The sequence below is a fragment of the Dreissena polymorpha genome, chromosome 11, assembly GCF_020536995.1.
Source record: "Dreissena polymorpha isolate Duluth1 chromosome 11, UMN_Dpol_1.0, whole genome shotgun sequence".
Classification (NCBI taxonomy): Eukaryota; Metazoa; Mollusca; class Bivalvia; order Myida; family Dreissenidae; genus Dreissena; species Dreissena polymorpha.
The window spans coordinates 3,837,292-3,854,179 of NC_068365.1; the positions used below are offsets into that span (position 1 = coordinate 3,837,292).

Below are 16,888 nucleotides of genomic sequence, written 5' to 3' on the forward strand. Positions count from 1 at the left end.
ACAAAGCATGAAACAAGAGGTCCCTATCAGTTGAAGTACAATACAAAATAAATTTCACGGAAATTATAAGTCATCTCCTTTTATGTGTTTTCTTAAGTTTTATAATTGTGATGTGCTCTGTGAGGTTTAATGTGCGTAAAGTGTTGTCCAAGATAAGCCTCACAGTGCAGTCCGCAAAGGCTAATCAGGGACAACACTTTCCGCCTAAGCTGATTTTCGACCGCCCAATGGACCATTTTCAAAATAATTTTTGTAAACTAATAAAAAAAAAAGTCGAAGCCCTACTAACAATTGTAAAGAAATAAAATATCAAGGTTAAACATTTAATAATTTCAACAAGATTCGTTTTGTGGTTGACAAAACAACAATTGGGCTGAGACACTAAATTCTAATAAAATAGGGACCTCACTTTAACAGTCATACATCCATGGGAATTGATTTACCTTACTTATGCTGTTTTCTTAGAGGTCTTAAGATAACCTTATGGTTGTATGTGCATACTGTGTGGTGCCAGATTAGCTTGTGGAAAACTGGGCTGTATGTGCATAATGTGTGGTGCTAGATTAGCTTGTGGGAAACTGGGCTGTATGTGCATAATGTGTGGTGCTAGATTAGCTTGTGGGAAACTGGGCTGTATGTGCATAATGTGTGGTGCTAGATTAGCTTGTGGGAAACTGGGCTGTATGTGCATACTGTGTGGTGCTAGATTAGCTTGTGGGAAACTGGGCTGTATGTGCATAATGTGTGGTGCTAGATAAGCTTGTGGGAAACTGGGCTGTATGTGCATACTGTGTGGTGCTAGATTGGCTTGTGGGAAACTGGGCTGTATGTGCATAATGTGTGGTGCCAGATTAGCTTGTGGGAAACTGGGCTGTATGTGCATTATGTGTGGTGCTAGATTAGCTTGTGGGAAACTGGGCTGTATGTGCATAATGTGTGGTGCCAGATTGGCTTGTGGGAAACTGGGCTGTATGTGCATTATGTGTGGTGCTAGATTAGCTTGTGGGAAACTGGGCTGTATGTGCTTACTGTGTGGTGCTAGATTAGCTTGTGGGAAACTGGGCTGTATGTGCTTACTGTGTGGTGCTAGATTAGCTTGTGGGAAACTGGGCTGTATGTGCATAATGTGTGGTGCCCGATTAGCTTGTGGGGAACTGGGCTGTATGTGCTTACTGTGTGGTGCTAGATTAGCTTGTGGAAAACTGGGCTGTATGTGCTTACTGTGTGGTGCTAGATTAGCTTGTGGGAAACTGGGCTGTATGTGCTTACTGTGTGGTGCTAGATTAGCTTGTGGGAAACTGGGCTGTATGTGCATAATGTGTGGTGCTAGATTAGCTTGTGGGAAACTGGGCTGTATGTGCATTATGTGTGGTGCTAGATTAGCTTGTGGGAAACTGGGCTGTATGTGCATAATGTGTGGTGCTAGATTAGCTTGTGGGAAACTGGGCTGTATGTGCATACTGTGTGGTGCTAGATTAGCTTGTGGGAAACTGGGCTGTATGTGCATACTGTGTGGTGCTAGATTAGCTTGTGGGAAACTGGGCTGTATGTGCATAATGTGTTGTGCTAGATTAGCTTGTGGGAAACTGGGCTGTATGTGCTTACTGTGTGGTGCTAGATTAGCTTGTGGGAAACTGGGCTGTATGTGCATAATGTGTGGTGCTAGATTAGCTTGTGGGAAACTGGGCTGTATGTGCATAATGTGTGGTGCTAGATTAGCTTGTGGGAAACTGGGCTGTATGTGCATACTGTGTGGTGCTAGATTAGCTTGTGGGAAACTGGGCTGTATGTGCATACTGTGTGGTGCTAGATTAGCTTGTGGGAAACTGGGCTGTATGTGCATAATGTGTGGTGCTAGATTAGATTGTGGGAAACTGGGCTGTATGTGCATACTGTGTGGTGCCAGATTAGCTTGTGGGAAACTGGGCTGTATGTGCATACTGTGTGGTGCTAGATTAGCTTGTGGGAAACTGGGCTGTATGTGCATACTGTGTGGTGCCCGATTAGCTTGTGGGAAACTGGGCTGTATGTGCTTACTGTGTGGTGCTAGATTAGCTTGTGGGAAACTGGGCTGTATGTGCTTATTGTGTGGTGCTAGATTAGCTTGTGCAGGGTTCGACATTAACTTTTTTTACAGCAAGACCGTCGGACCAGCTCCTCTTAAAATGTACTAGCCCGAAACTGATGTCTACTAGACCATAAATGACATAGCAAATTAACACAATTGTGTCATGTAACTGTTTAATCAGGATTTATCAGTAAATAATCAGTGAACACCAGATTTTTTTTATGCATAGAGTAAAACAAAAAAATAAAACTTTTTTTTTTGCTTTTCTTCGTCAAATTCAAGCCATGGGAACTGACTCGATTTTCCATCTAGGATAAAATTGACGTTTTCTCATTGATGTTTTTTCATATTTCATTTCGTGTCAGTTTAAGCGTCGGATTCTTTTTTATTAACTGATTTGTCGGACGAAAATCCGAACTTGAACAAAGCCATTCTTTAAATTACATTCTGTTGTCTGCTTCGCAAAAATGTTTACATTGACGATACCGATTTTCGATAGAAGTCGTAAAATCATGCTCTACAGTTTTACGACACTGCAGAAAATCATTAATATTCATTACAACTTATCCAATGGAAACAAGCAATTTCTGCAGGAAGCTCTCCTTTGCGTCTAAAAATAGCGATGAATCATGTGAATGCTCCGCCTTTATTTAAATACGCTAGTTTTGTTTTAATGTAAATAATGGAAACGAGAGTAATTTTACACATTAAAAATAAAGGTTTTCACAGCAGTTAGTTATAGTTATATGAATCAGTATAGATTTTTTTATGTACGACCAGTCGGACAAGCTAGCCTGCAGTTTTACTAACCCGACCACCAATCTTACTAGACAATGTCTGTCGGACGTGCCTTAGTGTCGAACCCTGTTGTGGGAAACTGGGCTGTATGTGCATAATGTGTGGTGCCCGATTAGCTTGTGGGAAACTGGGCTGCATGTGCTTACTATGTGGTGCTAGATTAGCTTGTGGGAAACTGGGCTGTATGTGCATAATGTGTGGTGCTAGATTAGCTTGTGGGAAACTGGGCTGTATGTGCATAATGTGTGGTGCTAGATTAGCTTGTGGGAAACTGGGTTGTATGTGCATAATGTGTGGTGTTAGATTAGCTTGTGGGAAACAGGGCTGTATGTGCATAATGTGTGGTGCTAGATTAGCTTGTGGGAAACTGGGCTGTATGTGCATAATGTGTGGTGCTAGATTAGCTTGTGGGAAACTGGGCTGTATGTGCATAATGTGTGGTGCTAGATTAGCTTGTGGGAAACTGGGCTGTATGTGCTTACTGTGTGGTGCTAGATTAGCTTGTGGGAAACTGGGCTGAATGTGCTTACTATGTGGTGCTAGATTAGCTTGTGGGAAACTGGGCTGTATGTGCATTACGTGTGGTGCTAGATTAGCTTGTGGGAAACTGGGCTGTATGTGCATACTGTGTGGTGCTAGATTAGATTGTGGGAAACTGGGCTGTGTGTGCTTACTGTGTGGTGCTAGATTAGCTTGTGGGAAACTGGGCTGTATGTGCATTATGTGTGATGCCAGATTAGCTTGTGTGAAACTGGGCTGTTTGTGCATTCTGTGTGATGCCAGATTAGCTTGTGCCCTTCGCACAGGCTTATCAGGGACAACACTTTCTGGCAAAAATTGATTTTTGTTTAGAAGAGATTTCAGTTACCCCTTATAAGCCTGTGGGGACTTGACGTTCAGGCTAATATCGGACAACACCCTATATGTATAATGCAGGTGCATTAAACCCTGCTGTCCCAGAACAAGGCTTAATAGCTTTCAGAGATCTTGTGTCCTCTTGGACCGAGAAAAAGTTTCAGCTGATTTAAGGCCCTCTCTGGTTCAGGGTTTTCTTTTGTTTATAGACACTCAGCCTCATCCTTTGCATACAAGGACAGATTTGTGCTGCCATAGTGCACTTTGGAAGTCTAGAGACTGACTGTTGGGGGTGGGGTGGAATATATCGCCCCATTGGTACAAAAAGGTACTATCTCCCTTCTAATTTAAATGTCACATGGTACTTTTTTGCATGAAGGGGGTGATATATGCTGATGATATTTTTTCATCTGAAAGCTGCAACCTCCTGGGAATAAAAGACTTTTTGAGAGATATCACATCTGTCTCAACAAATTGTGGATTCCTTGGATACAGCTGAAAATTGAAGTTGTCACCTTGAAATGTAGGCCTTTTTGATCTAGGCTACATACTACTGATAGTTATATAAGCTTGCAGCGATTTTCCTTGTCCAATTGGGAAAAGTACCCGTACCGGTCCGATTGGGAAAAATTGAGTCGTGAAAACCTCAAAATTGGGAAAAATCGAGTCGTGAAATCCTGAAATTGGGAAAATCGCGTCGTGAAGTTTGGGTCTTATTGAATACATCATACAGTTCATACTTAATTGAACATACCCATTTAAATAATCATTTGCAGGCATGCCTTAATGACCATTAAGTTATAAAGTTTATATAAATAACAAAATATTATAAAGAACACACCAAATCAATTACTAGTTGTTTTAATCTCTTTTAAAGCAATGTCTCTCTCTTTCATTTTTGTGAAAATTTCAACAATCTTTGATGTTTGATCATCACTCAGTTGCTTGCATCCCTCCCTGCACAGCATCATTATTGCTGTCAATGTGTCCTGTGATAGATGGTTCCGATTGGTTTTTTGGCATAATATTTGCTATTATGACTCATTTCAAACTACGATAAGGTTACAAACCGACGTAAAACAGTACGCTGGCTGCCTGGCAAAAGAACCGGAAACAGTAACAACTCTATTGATTGAATGCGCTGAATAATAAAACCCGAAATTAATCGAGCGCGTGGTTACACACAACTATACGATTTTCTTTGTTCGCTCGCCGAAAGTTGGTTTTTTACGAAACTTTCTATCGTTTTGAGAAAAAATTCGAACGCTGATTGGGATTTTTCCAGATGCCGATTGGGAATTTGGGAATTTTCGCTCGATTGGGAAAGTACCGTTTTGGGAATTTGGGAATTTTCGTTCGATTGGGAAAGTACCGTTTACCGGTACTTTATAAAGAAGGAGGAAAATCGCTGGCTTGTGGAATTGGCATTATGACATCGCCTTATTTTAAATACATAAAATGCAAAGTTTTATGTCATAATTGCGTTTGCAGTTTTCTCCTGTCAAAACAGTTGAAGTGTGTTAGGCATAGTGTTGACACTAAATACTTTTCAAGAGATAGCACTTATTAATTAACCTGTTTGTTACTCACCTAAGCGCAAAATGCTTTTGGTTGGCTTTTGTTTTGACTTTTTTCTGTTGTTCATCATTTTCATCATCAACCTTTTGAACACACAGCAGCGAAAGTTATTGCCCAGTGAGACATGGTGTAGTGTTTTCCCTGTGGGGTCAAAATCTAGATCAAATTACTAGTGGAACAAAGGATTAGTTTGTGAATATTTTAGAAGTCACATTTGTTTTGGCGAGTAAGCACTAAGCTTACAGAAGGCCGTCAGGTTAGTGTCCTGTGCTAATGGATTTATTGTTTTGTGATGGAAAAAAGGGATATACAAATAAAGGTGTTTTTCAGTACCAAATTTTCATAGATATCAAACAAGTGCAGAATCTTCAACAATTTCACTTGCCCACCCAAAATTATCTACTTTTTTTGCAATGTAAAAAATGTTATAAATCACGTTATATCCCCTTGTTATTTAAAATGAACTTAATATGCCTTCAGCGTTTTTCCTCACCACTTTGGGAATGGTACTGGTGCCGGTCAAATTGGGAAAATTAGCGGCATTTTCATCCAAATTGGGAAATTTATTAATTATGCTGAAAACGTTTTAAAATATGTACAAATAATAAGTTGCATATTATTGACATCAAAGTGGTGAGTGATTTCTTACGAAATGATGTTTCTTTTAACACAAAACAATGAGTTTATTAAACTAAACAATCTTTTACTGAAACAGTGCTTGATGGTATGATCTGTCTAAATCGGGACTCGTAGCCTCAGATAACCTGCCTCTGATTGAACCAGGTTTGCGTCAGTAGACTTGACCATCGACGAAACACTGCTATTATCTACATCTGACAACTATGCACTGGACTTGATATTTAATACATATTCCCCAATTTTTAAAGTCCAAATTTTATAAATGCGCGAGTGATAATCGGCACCGGTAATTTGTTAGGCTGTTTTCGTATTACATCAAAATTGGTTACAAGGCACTGAAGATGCGAACGATTGTGAATCAGTTGTGCGTGAATACACAGTTTCACTACCAATGGATAATTTCAGTGGCTTTTTGGCAGTTTGTTGGCGTTGCTATACCTACATGTACCACACTTATCAGTCATTACGGTGTACTCCTCCACGAAAAAATCATGGCAGTTACTTAGTTAGATTGCTGATGGCAACCTGGTGCATTCCTCATGGAAATTGTACATTTCATGCTTAATATTGTCAAAACATTTATTTCGTATTTCAATACGTAAACGTTTTGACACATAATTAATTATTTAATTAACTAAAACTGTAAATGTTTGGTTGCATTCTCAAATGAACATTATTAAATTTGTAATCCAAAGCACACTTTTCAATCTTCATGTTAATGCAACGTTATCAAAATCTAACTTCACATAAAAAACATTACACATGCATATTTTCTTTGTCTCGACAAAAGCAAAAATTAAGCCGCTCATGTTAAACGTCACGTTACCGCATGGAAAGCATAGGCGCCTTGATTTTTGTATAAAAACTATGTAGCGTACAGACAATTGAAATCTTTTAATTTTGGTTTAAAATGTTGTTATTCATTTTAACTAAATTAAAAAATTAATTTCCATTAAACATGCTGTATCTTTATCGTAACAGTCTTTTCGATGGTTCATTAATGAAGCAGTTATTGTACGCTGTATACAATACTGAAAAATGCGGACAAAACTGGATTAAGTGTTGGGTGTTGTGTAAACACGCTTAGCCGGTACACACTGACCTCATTGTGTAGACTGCGATGTTTTGACAAAAGGGATTAACATTTGCGTAAGCAAATCTTTGGTGATTTTTCTTTTCTATGAAATGGATTTTTTTGTGAATTGGGAATTTTTATTTGTGAAATTGGGATTTTTTATTTTGAAATTGGGAAAAATGGTCTCATTGGGAATGGTGCCGTTTTACGGTACCAACTTTATATAGAGGAGAAACGCTGGCCTTATATATACATGAATATTTTTTTGGCAAAAAAAAAAAAAAAAAATGCAATCAATGAAACAGTTTGCTTCATAAATACTGCAGAATTATGTTAAATTTAACTTGTAGTGCCACACAAATGAACATCTGAAAAAAACACAGAATATCTGAACATCACTGATCTGCATTGAAATTAACTTTTTCACATTGAAGACACTCAATTTTTATGCCCCCAACGGGAGGCATAAAGTTTTCGCACTGTCTGTTGGTCGGTCAGTCTGTCCGTCTGTCGGCCAAACTTTTCGTGTCCGCTCTCTAATACAAGTAGTTTTCATCCAATCTTCACCAAACTTGGTCAGAAGTTGTATGTAGATGATGTCTAGGCGAAGTTCGAAGATGGGCCATGCCGGGTCGAAAAACTAGGTAACAGGGTCACTAATTGCGTTTTAAACATTGAGCATGCTGGTGTCCACTCTCTAATTCAAGAAGTTTTCATCCGATCGTCACGAAACTTTGATAGAAGTTGTATCTAGATGATGTTTTGGTCAAGTTCAAACATTGGCCATGCCATGCCAAAAACTAGGTCACGGGGTCAATTAGTGCGTTTTAAACATTCAGCATGGTGTCCGCTTTCTTATTCAAGTAGTTTCATCCGATCTTCACCAAAGTATTCCCAACCCTCAAACGAGCGTATTTTGTGACAGTTAGGCACTCTTGTTTAGCATTGTCCACTCTATACATTTAAGTTTTCATTTGACTTTCATCAAACTGTATTAAAATATCTTAGGCATACTATCCTTTACTACTTTAGCTGTGTAAACTTTGGCATTAATCCTGGGTTTCATCCAATTGTATGGAAAATTTACATGATTATGCTTTTATGTACTTACAAAGTTGGAGTTGGGGGCATCTGTGTCGGATGGACACATTTCTTGTTTTTGAAGTTTTCTGTTTTACCAGCTGTAATTATCTTTCTAATAAGTGGTCTTCGATACAGCTGGTCCCTGTAATTAATTGATAATTGATTGACCACTATCATTAGATTGTGACTGTTATTACCCCCATAAAATGTAGAAGTCGATTGCAGTACAGACATTGTCTGTACCACACATTTTAGTGGTTTCAGTTTTGCACTCTGACCAGTATGTCACTTATGTTCAATAAATCAATACATATAGATGCTGGCCGCCTTTGTTTTTATCTACTTGAATTGCGCAGCTGGCTCTTGCATTAGATTTTTATATTGGATTTTGGAGAAAATTATTAGAAAAATTGACACTTTTGAAGTTTTAACAGTCAAATCCCTACTTTGCCCTACTTTTTGGTAAAATCTTGCCCTACTTTGGCCCTAGTTTTTTGTGGAGAGGCAGTAGAAAGCCTGTGATCACTCTAGAATTCACATTTATGGCCCAATTTACATGAAATTTGGTCAGAACAAATTGGTTTGCTTAATATGAGAGTTGAGTTCGAAAATGGTTCCGGTCAGTTGAATAACATGGCTGCCAGGGGGGGGGGGTGGAGGGCAGTTTTCTCATATTTATATTTAAAAAAGCTTGTGAACACTCTAGAAGTCACATAGAAGTCACATTTTTTGCCCAATCATCATGAAACTTGGTGAAAAGATTGGTTTTATATATATCACATAATTAATGCCATAATTAGTGCCTTTAGATTGTCCAAATTTTCATTATATTATACAAAATCCTTTTTAACACTCTAGAGGTCACAATTTTGTTTCAGATTTTATGAATCTTGGTCATAATATTTATTTTTGTAAGCAAAGTTTGATGTTTGGTAAGGGGGGTTAACTCAAAATATAGGTCACCAGGTCAAATCTTACAAAGAGTTTTGGTTCAATAATGATGAAAGTTGACCAGGATGTTTGTCTGGACAATATCTAGGTCAAGTTTGATATTTGGTAAATATTGAATGAACCGACTCCTCTCAGGTGAGCTAACTAGGGCCATCTTGGCCCTCTTGTTTATTCACTGAGTCGACTGTATGTCGACGCCTGCATATTTTTATGCCCACGGTAGGGTGGCATATAGCAGTCGCACTGTTCGTCCGTCTGTTCGTCACACATTTGCGTTTAGGTTTCGAAAAATACTCATAACTTCTATGTCCCTTCAGATGTAACCTTCATATTTGGTATGCATGTGTATATGGATAAGGCCTTTCCATACGCACACTAATTTTGACCCCTTTGACCTTGACTTTGAACTTAGGGTCCGTGTTTAGGTTTCGAAATATGCGTTTAGGTTTTAAAAAATGCTCATAACTTCTATCAAAGCGTTTATTGGGGGGCAAATGTCATCCTATGGAGACAGCTCTTGTTGTTGCTGTTCTTGATTAATGTTTGCCTGCAACAACTTCTGTAGATGATTTCCCAGTATCTTACCAAGGCCTATAACTATGACCAGCGTTTAAGCGGAATAATGCTCCATGTTGTACAAAGATAGATTAGATACAGGTTTCCCTCAAACAAATAAAATAACAAAAAGATTGTGAACTGTTAATGTAGAAATTCAATTTAAATTTTATGGTTGTTACTTATTACCACTGACAGAATACATGCAGTGATTTTCCTTTTTTATTATATATCTGAAAATGTCACTTTCCGAATGGGGAAAAATGTGAACATTTCCAAATTGCTGTCTGAAAAAATCCCAATTGTACGACTTTAAATTTCCTAATTTCATTTTTTTAGCTCACCTGAGCACAACAGGCTCATGGTGAGCTATTGTGATCGCCTTTTGTCCGTCGTGCGTCGTCAACATTTACCTTGTTAACACTCTAGAGGCCACATTTATTGTCCAATCTTCATGAACTTACTCAGAACATGTGTCCCAATTATATCTTGGACGAGTTCGAAAATGATTGAAAAACATGGCCGCCAGGGGGCTTGGCAGTTTTATATATAGCAAACCTTGTTAACACTCTAGAAGTCACATTTATTGTCCGATCTTCATGAAACTTTGTCAGAACATGTGTCCCAATAATACCTTGAACGAGTTCGAAAATGGTTCCGGTTGGTTGAAAAACATGGCTGCCAGGGGCGTGGCAGTTTTCCTTATATGGCTATAGTAAAACCTTGTTAACACTCTAGAAGTCACATTTTTAGTCCAATCTTCATGAAACTTGGTCAAAACATGTGTCCCAATAATGTCTTGGATGAGTTCGAAAATGGTTTCAGTTGAATGAAAAACATGGCCGCCATGGGGCGGGGCAGTTTTCCTTATATGGCTTTACTGTATGGTAAAACCTTGTTAACACTCTAGAAGTCACATTTGTGGTCCAATGCTCATGAAACTTGGTCAGAATATTTGAACTAATAATATCTGTTCTAAGTTCAAAAATGGTTGAGATCAGTTAAAAAACATGGCCGCAAGGGGGCGTGGCATTTTTCCTTAAATGGCTATTTACTACAAAACTTTGTTAACACTGTAGAAGTCACATTTATTATCCAATCTTTATGAAACTTGATCTGAACATTTATTCTAACAATAGCTTGAGTGAGTTTGAAAATGGTTATGGTTTGTTGAAAAACATGGCCCCCAGGGGGGGGGGGGGGTAGTTGTCCTTAAATGGCTGAAAAATTGTCACCAAAGCATAAATGAACTATACTATACTCACTCAGTCCTTGAATGTGTTTCTAAAATTAAAGCAACAATTTCTGTCAAGCATTATATGACTTATTACTGAATACATTTACTTTAAGTGTGAATATGTTTATATTTCATGATGGTCAAAATTTAATAAACTCAAAATGGTGATGGCCAATTTAGTTCAATGTAAATTTCCTCAAATTTTGTTTATGTAAGCTTCAAGATAAACTCAGATAATTATATGTGCAGTCCATCATAAACTCAGTAGTTAGATGTTCACTATGAAACACATGAAATAGTATTTGTTCTCCATGTTAAGTTTACCTCTTCTAACACTTTGCTTTGAAATTCAAGGAAGCATTACTAAAAGTCACAAAAAGACATGATATATATATCATGGGCACACCCAGCCAAATACCAGACTATGCATGGCCTATATACTTCCCATGTGAACTGATGTTGACCTAAATATCTGTACCTAGCTAGTAGGTAAACAGTAGATAAATATATAAAATTTCGGCACATGCCTGAGGTTTTTCAAATGAATGGTCCCTCTGTACCTTCTCGGATGTGTTGTGGCTAATGTTTAATGCTCTCAGTATGTAGTGAGTTATATAAATATTGTGAATGATTCCATTGAACATAATCATCTTAAAATGTTTACAAACATGGATTTTTTTTCCATGAATGAACATCAAGAATGTGGTTTTTGATTTCATGGAGATTTGCATCATGTTAAACCTTTGAAGATTTTCTGTTAGAACAATAAGGACTTTGTGATGTAGTGATAACAATAAAAAGCAACATTTCTTTTGCGTACAAAACTTGTGTTTGGTTAATGAGATCTTAGTTATAAAGATTTCTTGCTTTAAAAAAAAGTTAACACATAAAAATTTGGTTACATAATATTCTGCAGCAGACTAGTTATTTGTTTTGTTTTTTGTAAGGAAATTGTATGCGTGTTATTTGAACAATATCATAACCATTATGTAACGTTTAATGCAAGGTGTAAAGCGTTGGATTTAAAAGTTGTTGAAAAAAGGTAATGTCTTGTAAATTTTTTTGTATGCATGGAACTCTGAAACATTACGGTTGTGTAAAGTGAGGTTTGAAGAGTTATTCTCATTGCATATGTTCTGAACCAGTCTCATTGTCACTGGTTTTTAGCTCCACTGGCCAAAGGCCAGCGGGGCTTATGTCATGGTCCTGTGTCCGTTGTGTGTGCGTGCGTGCGTCCGTGCGTTAACTTTTTCTTTAAACATCTTCTTCTCCTAAACTACTGGTCCAATTCTGATAAAATTTCTCAGGAATGTTCCTGTGGTGAACCTCTTTCAAATTTGTTCAAATTATGCCCCTGGGGTCAAATTTGACTTTGCCCCTGGGGGTCAAAAAATTGAAAATTTGCTTATATAAGGCCTATTTTGTGCAAACTTTATAAATCTTCTTGTCAAGAACCATTGGGCCTAGGGCTACCAAATTTGGTATGTAGTGACATCTTATAGTCCTCTACCAAGTTTGTTCAAATTATGCCCCTGGGGTCAAATTTGACCCTGCCCCGTGGGGTCAAAAAATTGAAAATTTGCTTATATAAGGCCTATTTTGTGCAAATTTTAAAAATCTTCTTGTCCATAACCGTATGGCGTAGGGCTACCAAATTTGGTATGTAGTGACATCTTATAGTCCTCTACCAAGTTTGTTCAAATTATAACCCTGGGGTCAAATTTGACCCTGCCCCGGGGGGTTAAAAAATTGAAAATTTGCTATATAAGGCCTATTTTGTGCAAACTTTAAAAATCTTCTTGTCCTTAGCCATTGGGCCTGGGGCTACCAAATTTGCTATGTAGTGACATCTTATAGTTTTCTACCAAGTTTGTTCAAATTATGCCCCTGGGGTCAAATTTGAACCTGCCCCGTGGGGTTAAAAAATTGAAAATTTGCTAATAGAAGGCCTATTTTGTGCAAACTTTAAAAATCTTCTTGTCCATAACCATTGGGCCTAGGGCTACCAAATTTTCTATGTAGTGACATCTTATAGTCCTCTACCAAGTTTGTTCAAATTATGCCTCTGGGGTCAAATTTGACCCTGCCCTGAGGGGGTTAAAAAATAGAAAATTTGCTTAAATAAGGCCTATTTTGTGCAAACTTTAAAAATCTTTTTAACCATAACCATCGGGCCTAGGGCTACCAAATTTGCTATGTAGTGACATCCTAAGTCCTCTACCAAGTTTGTTCAAATTATGCCCCTGGGGTCAAATTTGACCCTGCCCCGGGGGGTCAAAAAATTGAACATTTGCTTATATAAGGCCTATTTTGTGAAAACTTTAAAAATCTTGTTGTCCATAACCATTGGGCCAAGGGCTACCAAATTTGGTATGTAGTGACATCTTATTGTCCTCTACCAAGTTTGTTCAAATTAAGCCCCTGGGGTCAAGTTTGAACCTGCCCCGGGGGGGTCAATGAATCGAAAATTTGCTTATATAAGTCCTATTTTATGCAAACTTTAAAAATCTTCTAGTCCATAACTGTATGGCATAGGGCTACCAAATTTGGTATGTAATGACATCTTATAGTCCTCTACCAAGTTTGTTCAAATTAAGCCCCTGGTTTTTTGTTGTTGTTTTTTTTTTGTTGTCCAGATTGTTTTTGTTTTTTTTCAATATAAGAGATACAATGTATACATGTATTTGATCATAAAACAAAGTGATACAATGTAGCAGCAATTATATCAAATATGGCCAAATTTATCCCTTGATGGCTCCCATTAAAAAGTTGTTCAAGAAAATTTGATTCGTCAAAAAACATGGCCACAGGAAGTTGTTTTTTAAAGAACTTTCATTAATCTTGTAGAACATGCGTAGATTTGATCTTCAGCATCTATAAATATGTGAAATAGAAAGAACAACAATATCTTTTGGAGAGATAAATGTACCTACGTTATAAGCAAAGGACCTGCGCGACAATTCACGGGCTTTTTAGTCTGTTTAGTTAACACCGTAGTAACGTTTTCCATCTATAAAAATGCTCACCCTTCCAACTTTAAGCGCCCAGTGGGACAAGGGATAGAAAGAGAAAGTCACATGTTTGAGTACATTTCAACCCATGCGCATTGCACGCTTTTTTTCGCATAAAAAACAGTGGAGCGATACAGGGCCATCATGGCCCTCTTGTTTGTTTAGAGGCTTAAAAAATGTTGTAGCTTTTGGTGGCAAATGTCCTCTGAATGTTGTGCACATCATATGCAGCAATGGTAGAAGCTATTAAGAAGTTATTTGAAGGCATGCTTTGCCAATCTTTGGTTAACATGATGTGGTTAGAATGATGTGGTTTCATGAAAGTGTTTTGCAGTTTATTGGTAGGAAGCCTGGCATTTTATAGTGGAGTGTAACTTAATTGGAAGCATAGTTACTTGTTTTTTTTCTTTTTTTTGGGGGGGGGGGGGGGTGGGGGAGTAATAGTACAGTTCTTTGTGATTGCAAAATAATTCTTATACAGATTTAGTAGAAGCTCATTTATTTTAAATTTCTTATGAGGAGGCCTTATTACTTGAAGGTTTATATGAACCCTTATAAGTCTATTTTGTGGGAAGAGCCAGTGCTTTAATTTTTGTTGGATCACTCTGATAATCTTTATCAGAGCAAGACTTGAGTTGAAAGATACCCTATTATTATTATAGGCAGACACTTCATTCAATAACATTTGAAGGGTTGTTTATATCATGTTTTTAACTGGGCATATTAGGCATTCACTCCATATAATATGTATCCAATTTTGCCTCCATTTGTCTCCATCCCTCTTGTCTGGCACTTATCATTTTAAGCTTATGCTTAAAGTGGGAAATTTTAGAAATGTCATGCCTGTCAGTGAAGAACACAAAATGTGAAAATAGTCAGGGATTTTTTTCCCAGTAAGTTTCAGTTATTAATGGAATGGCATGCCAGAAGCCAGCATTTTTCATAATGCATAGAGGTTGGTTTTCATAAACAAGTATGGATTTAACTGCCATAGAGGTGGAAGAATGGTACATTAGTGCATTCCAGACTTGTAATGTGCATAATGTTTTGGTAATGTATGTACTGTAAAGTTATTAAAAATGAAATTTAGCACCCTTATAAAAGTGGTGCTAGAAGTAATGACGAATACTCAGATTTACACAATACTAGTACTTTGTTGAACATGGCAATCATACTTGGAATAAGATGTACACATTAAAGACTCAATGGTCAGAATGTATCGTCCAGTCACCTGTTTCGGTCGGTCACCTATTTTGGTTGATGGTAGATTTATTGCGCTTGCGCTCTATCCAAGTGACGAATGACGTCATAGTTTTGTGTATACATAGCAAATGTCAACATTGATGGCTACTCGCAGTGTTTATAAAAAAATGAGGACATAACAAGTACAGATTTTGATCTGAATTGATTACCATCAACATTTTGATCTTTTTTGCTATTACTTTTTTTTGCTCTTTTTACAAAAATATCATCAACATACAGAAACTTCGTTTTTGATAGTTCCGAGTATGCCAAGGCCTGCTACAGTCACTACTATTTTAATGTAACTGTTAGGACAACCCTTGTCAAAATATTTAGATCTGGAGTCAATCGACCAAAACAGGTGACGCAGTAGAATCTTGGTGTTATGGAAAAAAGGGGAAGCACTTGAACGATCTCAATAAATGAATCGATGGACTGTAAATGAATCTTGCTGTGCGTCTTTTTAATTTTTTTGCCGACTCTATTGTATTAAATCTAAAATATTTTCGATTATTTGTTACATCGACCAAAACAGGTGACTCGATATATGTTGACCATATCTTGGCCCAGTTTGAATCTGGGTAAAATGCATCTAAAAACTAGGTCATCAGGTCAGATCTTAGGAAAACTTTGTTATCACTCAAGAGGCTACATTTATTACAAAATCTTGATCAAACTGGGTGAGAATGTTAATCTTTACAATTTCAAGGCCTAGTTCTAATCTGGGTCATGTGCGTCCGTATTAAGGTAACCTGCTCAAATCTTTAAAAATACTTATAACCACTTTTGAGGCCACAATTATGTCTCAATATTGATTAAACCTTGTAAAATGATAATACTTATATGAAGGTTGCATCTAGGTAATGTGTCCAAAATATAGGTCACAAAATCAAGTTTCGACAATTGGGTTTCCTAAAACTCGTGTGAGTGCTTCTGAACCATCATGAAATTGAAATCCCTGTTTATTTTGCATTTATTGATGGAATCTTCAGGAAAACTGTAACTGTCAAGAGATCAGGTTGCAGTTAAAATGAAATTAATGGATTTAATTTTTTAAACGAGAACAAGTTCTTTATTAATAAAATGTTTAGAAATAAAACTTGGAAGCATTTAAAGTTATAGTAAATAAATTGGCCCACGCCGTAATAGTTTTGATCTTGGGGTTTTACGCTTATTATAATAATGGTTGAAATGATTTTCAGCTAAGTTTGTTATTGTGGTAATAACCAATGCTTCTAGTTCCCATGCATAGACTAGTAATAACCCTTTACCACATATATACGTATTTTGATGCATTTGTAGTCCCTTAGAAAGCTAAATTTTATAAAAGGTCTTTCTTACTAGATCCAGGTTTTAAATGTTTCAGTTCCAAACCTTAGATACTGGTGAGCAGCAAACAGCATAAAACATGAACAGACTGTGAGTTACTCGCAGGCTGTTCTGGTTTTATGCTGGTTGCAATAGCCATTTTCACTTTGCTTCTTATGGTAGAAAGGGTTAAAAAAATGATTTTCAGCTAAGTGTCTGTTATTGTGGTAATAACCAAGGCTTCTAGTTCCCATGCATACTAATTAAATCAAAAGTGCAATATAAGCAAATGCTTGATATTGAAGAATCAGAAGACAAATTGTTAATTACAACTGCACTAATCAACAATTAGCCAGAAATGAGCAGTACTGCACAGGCTATTCTGGGATGACACTTTCTGCACATGCATTAAGCCCAGTTTCCCCAGAAGAAGGTTCAAGTAATCTGAGGTCTGTTTAACCATTTCCCACTCAGAAGCAAAGTATGAA

General features: G+C 37.3%; 1 protein-coding gene across 5 annotated transcripts in view; it reads left to right on the plus strand.

Moving 5' to 3' along the window:
* Nucleotides 1-16,888, plus strand: part of LOC127850535 (fibronectin type-III domain-containing protein 3A-like) — a 134,341-nt gene that overhangs the window by 47,064 nt on the left and 70,389 nt on the right. The window contains exon 1 of one of the 5 annotated variants that reach the window (XM_052383649.1): nt 11,384-11,437. The exons of the other annotated variants lie outside the window; for them this stretch is intronic. The gene's annotated coding sequence lies outside the window, so the exon portion shown is untranslated. Of the gene's footprint in view, nt 1-11,383; nt 11,438-16,888 lie in introns of those variants that run through there. 5 annotated transcript variants of the gene reach the window in all.